Below are 13,387 nucleotides of genomic sequence, written 5' to 3' on the forward strand. Positions count from 1 at the left end.
ATATGACTTCTGCTTTAGCAAAGAAACAAGGGCAACAATCTAATCACCACAAACCTCATAGTTAAATGCTCATAGAAAGTGAGTGTAAAATAAAACATTTTTGGCATAATAAACTAACACAACCAACAGGAGGGATAGACTCTTCGAGCATCAAACTTCACACGCATACTGAGGGAGTGTATATTCGAATTTCTTACACATTTGTAAACTCAGAGTGAGGCGGGCAATGACTGAGGATGTAGAAGGGGGTAAGAATTTAATCCCATGCAGATAAAGTCCTTCCAGCACAGAGCTAATGATTCTTTAAAAAATTACAAGCAAAGTAAACAAAAGGACAAGTTAAGAGTCACAGAAATGAAAGACCCAAGAGTAGAGTTAAGGAAATGCCAGAAGCAGTGAGAAGTCAGGAAGGAGGCCCACTTTGACGGTAAAACTGATTTGTGGAGGTATCACTGAATGCCGTCTTCTTGATCTGCAGGTGAGAAGACAGAGCCAGGCATATCAGCGTGAATCCTCCTTCACAGAGTCATGGTACCGATTAAATGGGAAAAGGCATTTGTAAAGTGTGAAATGCTACACTGTGTTATTCGTGGGTTCAGATCATGGGGCTGAGAATCCAGCATTCTAAATTTGGCATTTAGTAGCAGTTAGAAGTCACTAATGTCTACCTATATTGTATATTATTTTAATGTAAAATAGGGGTAAAAATGGACCATATCTCATAAAGGTTTAAGAAACACATATGAGCACACTTAAAATAGTGCCATGAGCTAGTAAATACTTAATGCTCCTTTCTTATGCTGCACAAGGCTTTTTTACACAACCTCAGAACTAGGCGAGGCTCATTGACACTTGACTCCTCCTGAACTAGAATTCTGCACAACAAACAGACTTGGCCACAGGTGATTACATCACAGACCAAACGCTTCAGAAGCACACAGGGAGCTGGAGCCCAGAAGACAGAAGATGTTCCCAGAGCCACACTTCCTTACTACAGTTGGGACAAGTGCTCACACCACCTGATGTTAATCTGAGTTTTTAATTGTTTCTCGTATTGACTATGGCATAAATACATCGTGAAGAACATTTAAAGATGATCTGGTCAAACGTGGGCTTTGCACAAGGCCGCTGGCATCCTCACTGTTTAGACTCCTAAAGGATCCCTATTAAGCCAGCGTGGCAAGGAAGGCAACCGGGGCACAAGGCGAGACCATTCATCAGTGCCTCAGCTCTCAGAACTAGCGCGGACATGTTAACATCTAAAATCCCTCGGTGATGCAAGCATTGAATGATTTTGCATATGTGAGCAAGTTTCAAATGTTGAAAACTACTAAATAAATATGTTTTTTAGAAATAAGCCATTTCAAAAGTTACACTCCTTCTGATCCCAGAACAAGATAGTGTAGGCTCACTTTTTTTGTTGTTGGTTCTTCTCTCTAACTAAAAGTAAATAGCCTGGAAATTATTCAACAGAAGTGGATTAAAGGACTCTGAAATCTGGGGAGTGGGGAGAAGTTGGCTGTGCTAGAGGACTCGGGACTTGAGGAACAAGAATGTGGTGCATTTGCTGGGTTTTCCTTTATCTCTCACGTGCGCTGAACTGGGGGTCAAAGAGACCTGTAGGAGTTTCCAAAAGCAAGAGAGAGCCTCCCCTCTCAAGATCAAGGGCCAGGACAGGGGAGTCCAAGAGAGACGTACGTGGTAGGAACCTCAACCCACTAGCACGGGGGCTCCGGCGGGGGCCGCGCGCCTGGGGCGGCCGAGCAGGGGAGCCCCAGCCGGCCCAGCGGGTGGTCTGATCTACAGGCACCCCGGAAGCACAGGACACGGTCAGGAGTCCACTCCCCAGCACCAGCGCCGGCAACGAAGCCCCGACTCTCCAGCCACAGATGGGCGCGGCGGATGCCTCACCTACTGCTGGCGGGAGCGGCGCTCCGCCGAGCGGCACGAGAAGTCCTGGCCGAGTCACTTCCGGCCGCACCTCAACTTCACAGGGTCACCCGGCGGCAGTCAGGGGCCCCCAAAGCCCCTTCCACCTCCGCAGCGGACACCAGCAGGGGCTGAGTCAGAGACACAGAGGAAGAAAGTCATGAAACAGACCAGAACAGCAGTGGAGCTGGGGAAAACTGAACTGATATGGGGACTCGAGCTAGGAGTAAACACGTTTATGTTTATGTGCTAAACATAAACATGGCAACCACGGGCTACAATACAAGTTTAAACAGCATCAGGAGTCTCTGACCATAATACCCAAAGTGCCCAGGATACAATAAAACCTCACTCCTCAAGCCAAGTTACAGGAAAAGCAAAATCTGGATCCACAGATGTCAAATACTTACTGTCTGCTAACCGAAAAAGTTTGCAGACCCAGGGTTTAAAGAAGAAGAAGCCCGTCTCCCATCAGTTGGGGTCGGTTCCACGAGCTTTAACCCCCCTCCTCGTCATCCTGCCATTCAGGTTCTGTGTGCGCGTGGAGGCGGGGCGGGGACGTTGCCGACAGCTGCTGGGTGTTGGAGAGGAATGAGGTCGAGAGATAAACAGCCTGTCTGAGCTCCCGTGGACTGTCAACCACGGCTGTGCATGAAGTCAGAGGCGTCGCCACCAGTGGCGCGTGCTGCCCAGAGATGGCGAAGTGGGAAGGCTGCTGACGGCTGTCGACTGCGGTGCTGCCTGAGCCCGGAACTCCTGTGGAATACGGCAGCCCCATTCTTTCTTTATTTAAGCAGTTGTGGTAGGTTTTCTATTTATTAAGTCTGAGTACGATCCTAACTGATACACGTACGAACATTCTTTAACAACTGCGAGACATACTTTGAGAACTCCTGCTCTAAATGGAAAATTAGTGACTGTAGCTTGGCCAACAGTGCCTAGTATCATTTCTCCATGTTTTATGCTCTCCACTGAGGCTCTTGATTTCGACTCCTGAATTCACGTTTGTTGACAGTCGCCGCTAGTTTATGGCAACGTGGTGTCCTATAGATCACAAGCTATGATTTCAGAAACTTGTACGTGAATATCAGCTGCATCTGCCTGGCAATTCTCATTCCGTTTGATATTGTAGGTCTGCTTGCACAATTAAATCTTTGCCTATTGACACCAGCGGTCATGTAACCGAGCAGGACTCTATGGGGCCTTCCCCAGACAGCACCCACCACACCCATTTCCTCCACCTGCCTCTTGCTCACAGAAAAGCTTGAGTCTCCCAGGCTCCCTGAGTCACAGAAGGCTGAGCTCAAGTGTTAATGACTGGAAGACATGTAGAAACAAAGGACAGCAGTTGGACCAGGAGAACCGGTAACAATTTAAACAACAGATCAGCCATACAGCAGAGTCACAGAATCTTTAGTTCCTCCCTGAAGGAGATAGATAACAGTGTCTGACACACATTCTTGAGTTGTTTTACAGATACTAAAATCCCCATCAGATAGAAGAAGCTAACTGCATGGCCCCAGACTGGCTGGAGACTGAGGATTAATCCTGCAAACCCCTGTGACACCACCCTGTTACCTAACCATCAGCCAATCAGAGAATTACACACAAGCTGATCATGCACCCTGCAACTCCCCGCCCTCACCTTGCCTTTAAAATCTCTTCGCTGAAAATCATCGGAGAGTTCTGGTCTTTTGTGCATTAGTGCCGGTACCCCCTGCTTGGTGCCCTGCAATGAATGCTGCACTTTCCTTCACCACAACCTGGTGTGAGCAGATTGGCTTTGCTGCACGGGTGAGCAGAGCCAAGTTCGGTTCAGTAACAGGCATGCAGGTTAGACTTCTGGGTCTTCTGGAATGAAAGACAGTTGAGACTCAAGGGGTAGATTTTTTTCCCCCTGAATTCCCACAGTGTGTCATGGGTTGAATCCCCTGACTTTTCAGAAGAGGACTATAGGGTACCCCATGCCCAGGAGCAAGGAGTGTCTCTGGTGTCAATGCAAACAGCTGACCTCGCACACAGCCGCACAGAGCAACCCGAGGAGGGTCCCTTTCCCTTTCTTACCGGGATTCCCTTAAGTCCACTATACTCCCCTCCTCTGGACATACACATACACAGAATGGATGCTGAGAAGCCTGTTGACAGGTCATCTCACACCTGCAAAAATCCTCAGGTCTCCGATACGTCCGAAGTCTCCTAGACTCCTACATCAGTCCACAAGTGGACCACAGTTCTCTTAATGGTGAGTTCCCCTGAGCAGTGTTTTGGGTATACCAAAAATAAAAAAACATTTGCTCACATCCCTATATGGCCAGAATCCCCCATGAATACATTAGCAAAAAGTCTGGCACATAGTAGGTTTTCAACAAAGATTCAATAAACATATATAAAGTACTTTAACTTCAAAAAAGTCACAAAATATACTAACAAATCATATTTTTGTTGTTGTTTTATTTATAGATCTTAGCTTGCTTCTTCCCCTTTCATAGAACTTTTTAAAACTTTATAAATATTGCTTAATATAGTGTTATCTTTTTAATATTGAAAATCCCTTTTTCCACCTTTCTTTCCTACTATTGTTTTTTTAAAAAAATCAAATCAATCCCAATTCCATATTAAAATCATTGCCAAGTGTTACAAATATGTTACTCCTTACTACGTCAGGCTTTACCTGTCCTCTGAAATACCAGAGTATCACCTGTCTTATATTTTGTGACATTTCTTCCTTCTACTTTCTTGAGGGCAGCGTGACTTTACCCAGTATATCACGTCAGATCAATAACAGTGCCCTGACATTTTTTAAAATAGAAAAGCTCTATTTTGCTTCAGTGCATCTTAACAGAGTTCTGATTAGTGGGTATATGTTATTGGCCCAAGCATTTGAGGACAAGAAAATCTGCAAGGCAGGGTTTATGTGACCCATGGGAAGCTACCTCGCCATAGTCTGGAGTCCTGTCTGGTGCAAGGATTTAGTGTAAGACCTTAGGCCGTTTGGATGTGATCAATGAACTGGATACTGACTCCCCCTTTAAAGTGTGGCTTTGGGAACATCCAAGGCAAAGGCAAGGTAATTAGCATTTATCAAGGGAAATTATTTATGAGATGCTAAAAACAAATATTTTAAACATAGCCTCATTTGATTCTTACAACTCCTAAGTGAATTTTTCTTGTTAAGACCATGATTCCTAATTTAAGTTACTTTAGCCTTTAAAATAAGTTTTGAGGTAATTTACTCTTAAATCTTAACTAAAATGAGTACATTAATTGTAGAGTTATTAGAAATAACAAACTAATAAAAGTGAAATATTTAAAAACAAATTGCATTTAAAAACTGACCTTTAAATAACATCTGTGTGTGCAAATCTCTCATCTATCTATCCATCCATCCATCTATAATCTACCTATCATCTATAACCTATCTATCCATCTATCCATCCATCTATATCATCTATTGATCCATCTATCATCTATCCATCCATCCATCCATCCATCCATTTACAGTCTATCTATGTATCTATCATCTATCTATTATCAATATCTATCCATCCATCCGTCTAACTATCATCTATCTATCCATCGTCTATGTCGCTGATGTTCTGTTTAGAATCCTAATATAATAGGGAGGGAGGGGTCCAGGTTTCCCTCCTCCAGTTTGGTCAGGTTACTGTTTCTTGGGGCAAGTTATGACAGTCTTCAGAGACTTTCATAAGATGTAAAGATATTTAGAAGATGAAAATATTAAAGGGCACTTAAGGAAAATTATTTTAATGGACATTGGTAACACTGTCTTCACAGATAGCAAAGTTAAGCTCTGAAGCTGTCCTGATGTCGTGCGGAGTCCTTTATCGTGCTGACTGACCTTGACGCTCCCTGTGCGTGTGGTCAACAGGCTACAGGATGCCAGCCCGCCTCCCTCCTGCTGGTCAGAAAACTTCTATTTTGGTTCCATTAGCCAGTCAGCTGTGTTTGTCTCTAAACCCATTCATTCCATTGTAACTTGTTACTCTGATTACCTAAAATAATATTGGAAAACATATGCAAATTGTTGAAATATCCATGCCAAAATATAGAATCGGGTGTATGAGATCTATAAATGGTGTGGTGGTCTCATAACTAGGTTGAGACCAACAGGAAACAATATCAAAGTTCTTTCCCTTGTGGAGTTTGCATTATAGTAACCCCCAGACTAAACTTGCTGTAGGGGAAGGGCAGGCAGCTCCAGCTTATTGAGCCTCTGCCAGTGAAGATGGTGTCAGGCTAGGTTACATCCGGTTTACAGTCCTGGGAAATTGCTTCGTGGAGATGCCTTCTCGCTGGTTTTCAAATTTATCCTTCTATTGAAGTTTTTAGGTCAGTTATGTATGTTGACCAAATTTACAAATAAACTTGTTCATCCGATTAGTACAAAATAATTTCTCACGGCTCTGGAGTCTGAAAGTCTGAGACCGGGTTGCCGATGTGGTCAGGTTTGGTGAGGGCTCCTTTCCGGGTCCAGACAGCCGAGTTCTCGCTGTGGTGAGGGAGCTTGCTGATTGACAGCTCCGTTCCGTGACCTCCTTCCTTGCTTACAATCTTCCCTTTTTCTTTCCTTGAGTGGACTTTCTATCTCTGATCCCTCTTGAAATGACGTTGTCCCACTCCCCAGCCAAGCAATCTCAAACACACCCATGATTTCAGCACACAGCTGGAGAAAACTCAAAATTCCTTATATTCAAGCCACATACTGCCTAACCTCCAAACCCCTATAGATAAATGGAAATCAAACACACAAACAAAAACCTTCCCTTTTCCTTCGTCATAGCTCAGGTAATGTTCGCATCGTCCTCTCAAGTCACAGAAGCTACAGTCCTGGGTTTCATCCAAGGCTCCTATTTCTACCACATCTTTTATTTGAACTCTCACAAAGCCCTCTCCATCTTTCTACCCTGTTTTTCCCTCAGTCTAATTGCAAAAGAGTTACTGGGGCCTTAACAAGTATTGCTTTGGTTGCCGGTAAATCCGTCTGGTTGGGATGCTTGCAATCATAGTCAAATTTTTCAAATTGATCCTCTAGCCTTTTGCCAGCATGACCTTTCTACAATGGCTATTAATCATGTTTCTTTGTGGTGTAACATTGCTTCATTGCTCTTCATCAACTTTAGATAAAACCCAAACTCCTACATGAACATGGGCTTTTTAAGGTTTGGTCATAGTTTACTCTCGTCTTATTCGACCATCTCCAAGCTGTTCGTCACAGTCGTGCTGAACGTCTTGTAGGTCTTGAAGAGACTACATTCTTTCCCATCGTAGCATCTTTGTGCATAATGCCTTCTCCAGGGGTTAATAATCAAACCCAGCTGACACCTTGTCCATCTTCAAACTCAACCCACTTGCTCCTCTGAGCAAACTTCCCTGAGCTTCCCGTGTAACCCTCTTTATGGGACTTCCCTAAGCCTCAGTGAAAACTGTAATGAATGGACGGACCTTAGGCAGGACTGAGGACTAGCCCTGCCATGAAGCCAGATCCATGTGGGATTTTAGTTTTCACTTCAGCTGGCCTAACAGAAACTATTCAAGAGTGGGATGGTAAGCTGGCCAGACTCTTAGCACTTTGCTATCTGACCTGTGGTCTGCACTATGGATTTGTTGTATCGTAGCAACAACTGCACAACTCTGTGAACATGCTGAAAATCACCAAACCGTACACTTTAAAGAGCAAACTGATGGTATGGAAACGTATCTCAGGAAAACCATTATTGAAAACATAAATGGTCTCAGACCTTATCCCAGACCTGCCGAGTTTTAACAAGACCTCCAGGATGGTAGGGATTCTCCAACCTCTCAGGTAGAATGATAAACAACTGCCCACGCTCAGTAGGCCCTAATAATCAGGGATGTTTGCTCCCCAACTAGGATCTGTGCTTTGCATAATTATCTCCACACAGATGAATGTCATATTCTCTGATATTCAGAATTCTCCAACGACTGTACCCTCTGGTGCATTTCCACCATTCACATCCTTTTCCTTTTGTGACAAATCTGTACGACATAAATCAGAACGACCTTACTGTGCTGCATCACTCTCTCTCTCAGCACAGTAAGGTTTCACTGGAGTGCTAACTGTCTTTCTTACCTCTGCCTCCCTAGGGTCTAGCATGGACATCACCCTCCGCACAGCTGTCTAATGATAAAGTGATTCGTCAGTGTAGCATGTTGTGTTAGTCCAGGTCCTCTGAGAAGCAAATGCCAAGATGGGGTCAAACGTACAAGAATTTCATTAGAAGAAATATCTGTGAAAGAAAATGAGATGGGGCCCAGGAAGTCTGGCCCAAAGAACCATGATGCAAGGCCGAGTCTGAGTGAAGAAGAGGGAAGCCTGGGTGGATTTTTCCTGAAGTGCCACACAGGCTGCGGAAAGGTCTGGAAGGCTATCAGGAGCCTCAAGCCCAAGTCCACCATCAGAGGATTCCCGTGTCTTCCAGAAATGGGCCTGCCAGCGCTCGTGCCTCTACCACAGTCAGTGGACGCTGAGAGCAGCCACAGGACACACGGTTTGGGAGGGAGCACAGAGGCGGAATTCAGAGCAGAGCGGACGTGGCCCTGTGTCGGTCACGCTCCCTAAAGGCGATGATCTGAGAGGCATGTTCATCGTTGCCAGTGCTTTCCATAAACCTACCGCTTTTTTAACTCTTTAGATTGTTAACAACGTGTTCACTGATTGCAATGAGCCTCTTGCTTAGGTCTGCATTTCTCTTCATTTGACGCTAATTCCTCATTATTCATGAAGTGTCCTTGTGTGAGGGACAGAGCACTTTACCAGGTGGACAGGTCTCTGCCAGCAGAAAGCTGAAGAGCATGAACAACAAAATTACGCAAATAGTTTATTAGTCATAATTTTGTTAAGTGCCACAACAAGGAATACAGGCTTTGTGATATTTTTCTTAGAGTAGGAAAAGGATAGAGGAGTTTTACATCTAGACTGGGAGTTCCTATGTAACAGATTTTATGTCTTCTCATTCCTGTTGGTCTCTGGGCTGAACTCTTGCCATACCATACATTTTACTCAAATTGAATTTTATGTTTTAATTAAAATTACACTGAAGTTTCCAGAGACCATTAAATAGGAGATAAACTTTAAAATTAAAGAAGAGCCAGTTAACTGTTTGTTACCCTCCTAATAGATTAGCTACAGCTTCACTTCCCCTCAACCATTTTTCACGGATCCCATCAGCCAGAGAACATTCAAGGAAAAGAAAAATGTCACCTTAAGTAAAACATACTTAAGAAGAAAAATATATAATCTACTTTTTCTCTAACTTCAATTAAGAAAGAAAACATTCCTTATTAACAAATTTCTTGATTATCCATGCCACTGTTCTCATTCATACTCACAAGGAACTAAAATTTTATTTTGAAAGAAATATATTATTTGGTCCATGGTCATTTTTTTTTTTTTTTTTTTTTTTTTGCGGTACGCGGGCCTCTCACTGCTGCGGCCTCTCCCGTTGCGGAGCACAGGCTCCGGACGCGCAGGCTCAGCGGCCACGACTCACGGGCCCAGCCGCTCCGCGGCATGTGGGATCTTCCCGGACCGGGCCACGAACCCGTGTCCTGCATCGGCAGGCGGACTCTCAACCACTGCGCCACCAGGGAAGCCCCATGCTCATTCTTAAGAGCACTTTTCATCTCTTTATTAACTTTGTGGATTTTTAATATACTAACCCTTTTAAACTACAGCCCTGAGAAGCATAATTTTAGAGAGGGCCTTGCATTTGGCCTTGGCTCTGGTAGAGCTATCTTGCTCTCCTTGTTCATTTGTTTTTCCTGCACTCAGTGCGCTGCATTTGTTCCTCCACTCTGTGTCACTGTACTCTTGAGGATACACTGTACCTCTGTGCAATGTGTACAGAAGTATAATGGCTCTTCTTAGCTGTAATCTGCCGCGTATCCATCTCACCTTCTTTATCAAGAGCCCTTGATTTTTCTTGGCGCTCACCCCCCTTTGTTACTCTCATTCTGTGTAACCTGGAGACAAGTCCCTGTGGGTTCCAAAGATGAGGCACAGGGACCAGGTAGGTCATTAGCTTCATCTCGTTTGCTAACAAATTAAAAGGTAGAGCTCCCCACAAGGTGGCGATTTCAGAGTGAATCTCAGGTTTTGTAGAGGGATTTCTGAAACTGAGCTTCTCCACATCTACTGCTCTCTGAGTTGTGAAGCTGTAAAGCTGAGGCCATCTGACTGCTGTGAGGGGAGGGCCAGTCTCACATAGGAACCAAGCCAGAGGGAGAGATGAGGAGTGAAGAGGAACTGGATCCCAGTGATATCTTTTGAGACCTCATTGAAGGTGAGCCTAGAGCCAGCCCCACCTCTATGTCTTCAGCTATAAGTTATAAACCAATTGATTCCTCTTCTGGGTGAGCCATTTTAGGGCTGGATTTTTATCACCTGCAACTGCAACCACTTGAGTAATACACAAAATGAGTGAGGTAAAAGCCTGACTCAAGACCTTAGGACAGTTAAGTCTTCACACTACAGGCAAAGCTAGGTAAAGGTGCCGCGACAGAGGTACATCTATGCTGTCTGGTCAGGAGCACAGCGGGGCAAGTAGCAGTCACATTCTGGCAAACTGAGAACACCTCCCAACGGAGGTGGCATTTGTATGGGCTTTTAAAGTGTGAGTAAGAATATCATCAGGCAGAAAAGTGAACAAGGGCATTCTAGGATGTGGGAAGATACTGTGCTAAATTTAGAGCAAAAATGACACACTGTTTCAACCCTTTTATTTCACAGGTTGGAAGAAACTGATATCCTGAGTGGTTGTGATGATTTAAAGATCCTTCTGTGATGAGCTGGCTATTTCCAGACTTGTTATCAATTACCATTCACCAGTCATGTGGAGGAAGCAGAGGAATGGCAAACGATCATTCACTATTTATCCAAGTTTTTAGCACTGGTTTGCTGCGTTTAATTTCTATTTATTAGCTGAAGACACTTCATTGTCATACTCCATGATATATGATCCATATGATGCTCTGGAATTTCTGTCTCCTGAAATACCTTCTAAACATTTTTTAAGTATAATAGGACTTTCCATGGCTGTCTGTTGGGTAATTTGGATTTAAGTTTAACAATGAATATTATCCACACATATTTTGCAATAAGGAAGATTAGCAAGTTTATACTTTGATCAAAAATACTCACTGCGCTAAGCAGAATACATCCATAGACTATTGTATGGTTTGATTATATAAGGATATTCTTTCACATGAAAGTACCTAAAATAGTTTAGAAGCAAAAAGGAAATGGAGGGATAGGTAAGCAAGAGATGGGATTTTTTTTTAATTAATTAATTTATTTATGTTTGGCTGCACTGGGTCTTCGTTGCTGCACGCACACGGGCTTTCTCTAGTTGCGGCGAGAGGGGGCTACTCTTTGTTGCGGTGCGCGGGCTTCTCATTGTGGTGGCTTCTCTTGTTGCGGAGCACAGGCTCTAGGCTCTCGGGTTTCAGTAGTTGTGGCACGCGGGCTCAGTAGTTGTGGCTTGCGGGCTCTAGAGCGCAGGCTCGGTAGTTGTGGTGCACAGGCTTAGTTGCTCTGTGGCATGTGGGATCTTCCTGGACCAGGGCTCGAACCCGTGTCCCCTGCATTGGCAGGCAGATTATTAACCTCTGTGCCACCAGGGAAGTCCTGAGATGGGATTTTTTACTACTATTTTGATATCACTTAAAGATGCCTGAACATGACATAATAAAATAATTAACTACATTACAAAGATTCTCAGGCCCTCTAGAACTGTGCAGACTCTCTATTTGAGAAATCAGACCTCCAGGACACTTGAGCAACAGTCTTGTTAGGATAGAAGGCAAATCCGACCGTTTCAGAGGAAGCCAGCATCCCTGGAGAACACAGCAACTGAGAGAAATATTATATCAACAAAAGAAGAACCCGAAAATGAGTCAGGCATTCCCGAGACTTTTTAAAACATGTCTTGTTCACAAAAATTCAATAACAGAGAACAGTTCAAAAAAACAGACATGACAATCTCTCACTTATTTCACAAAAACTATCGGGAACATAACGGTGTAATAACACAAGCCAAAGGTAACCTTAATCCTGACAAGACCTTGAAGCCCTTACTGTGTGGAGAAAATAAAAGAACAACGTCCTCCCTTAGAATTGTGGAAAACCACAGAAATACCTTCAAAAAGAGTATTCTACAACACTGCCGTTTCCATTCCACTGCTAGTTACCTAAAACGTTGCCATTACTGCTTTTAAAACTGGTACTCTAATCCTTCACTACTTCACACAACATGTAACAGGCTTTTTTTCCCTTCCAATGGTGGTCACCAAGCCCATATCATCAATGACCTTTGGAAACAACCCAGAAAGCCTTGTCCCTACTCGCAACCACACTCCACTGACCCACAGGACTGCTGCCCGGTGTCCCTGGCAAAGCTCCCCGTAGGGACTCTGGCCCTTCCGATGCAACCCAGGCGCCACCTGCCAAGCCTGTCTTCTCCCCGCCTTCCCTGGAGCCCCAGTGATGCAGACACAGGGAATCGTTTATATTCCAGGCTCAGCGGTCAGCCTGCTTCAATGGGCCATCCTCCTACAACAGTGCTCCCCTCAAGGTTCGGGACAACACTAACTGACCACTGCATCTCCATCCTCGTCCTCCTCACCCCTTGCATCTGGGGCCTTGCCTTCACATCTTCTGTCACTGACCTAATTCCACACATAGTCTCTGTCTTCACCAGGCTTATCTCATAGCTTCTAAATGTGTCCCTGCCTCCGTTTCCTCCTCTGTACCCAGCACTGTGCCCACACTGCCATCGGAGTGAACAATCAACCCTGCGACCTTGACTTTGTCAGACATTTGTCTGGTGAGTTCCCACTGTCCTTTGAGACCCAGCGCAGACATCAGGTCAGCCTTCCGTGTCCCTCACAGGCTGGATGCCCCTTGCCTCCCCCTCCCACACAGCACCTCCCCTCTGTCTTAACCCTCCAGAAAAGTGTGAAAAATCGGGACATGGTTGGTTGCTACCCCAAATCAATCCCTCCTTTCTTAGAGATCCTCAATTTCATTGGAGTTTCCACCCATCATAAGGCAAAAAAGTAAATCCTCATCACTTCAAGCCAGCGGTTCCCAGGCCTGGCTGAAAATGCACAACCTTTAAAAGTACAATTGCCAAATCCTCAGCATCAGAGATTCTGATTCAATTGGCCCAGCATGGGACCTGGGCATCAGTGGGTTTATAAGCTTTTCCGAAAATTTTAAGTACAGCCATGAATGAGAACAATTTTATAAGTTGATAAACATATGTAATCCCTCGAAGATTTTTACTGTTCCACGGTTTGATTCATGACTTAATGGCCTAATCAAATGAAAAGGAATCGTTTCTATTCTGGGCTCAGAGGTCAGGTTTGCTTTGTCTCCTGCTGAATGTGAATAGGAGATATTTAGTACAGACTCCAG

This window comes from Physeter macrocephalus, chromosome 15, assembly GCF_002837175.3.
Source record: "Physeter macrocephalus isolate SW-GA chromosome 15, ASM283717v5, whole genome shotgun sequence".
NCBI lineage: Eukaryota > Metazoa > Chordata > Mammalia > Artiodactyla > Physeteridae > Physeter > Physeter macrocephalus.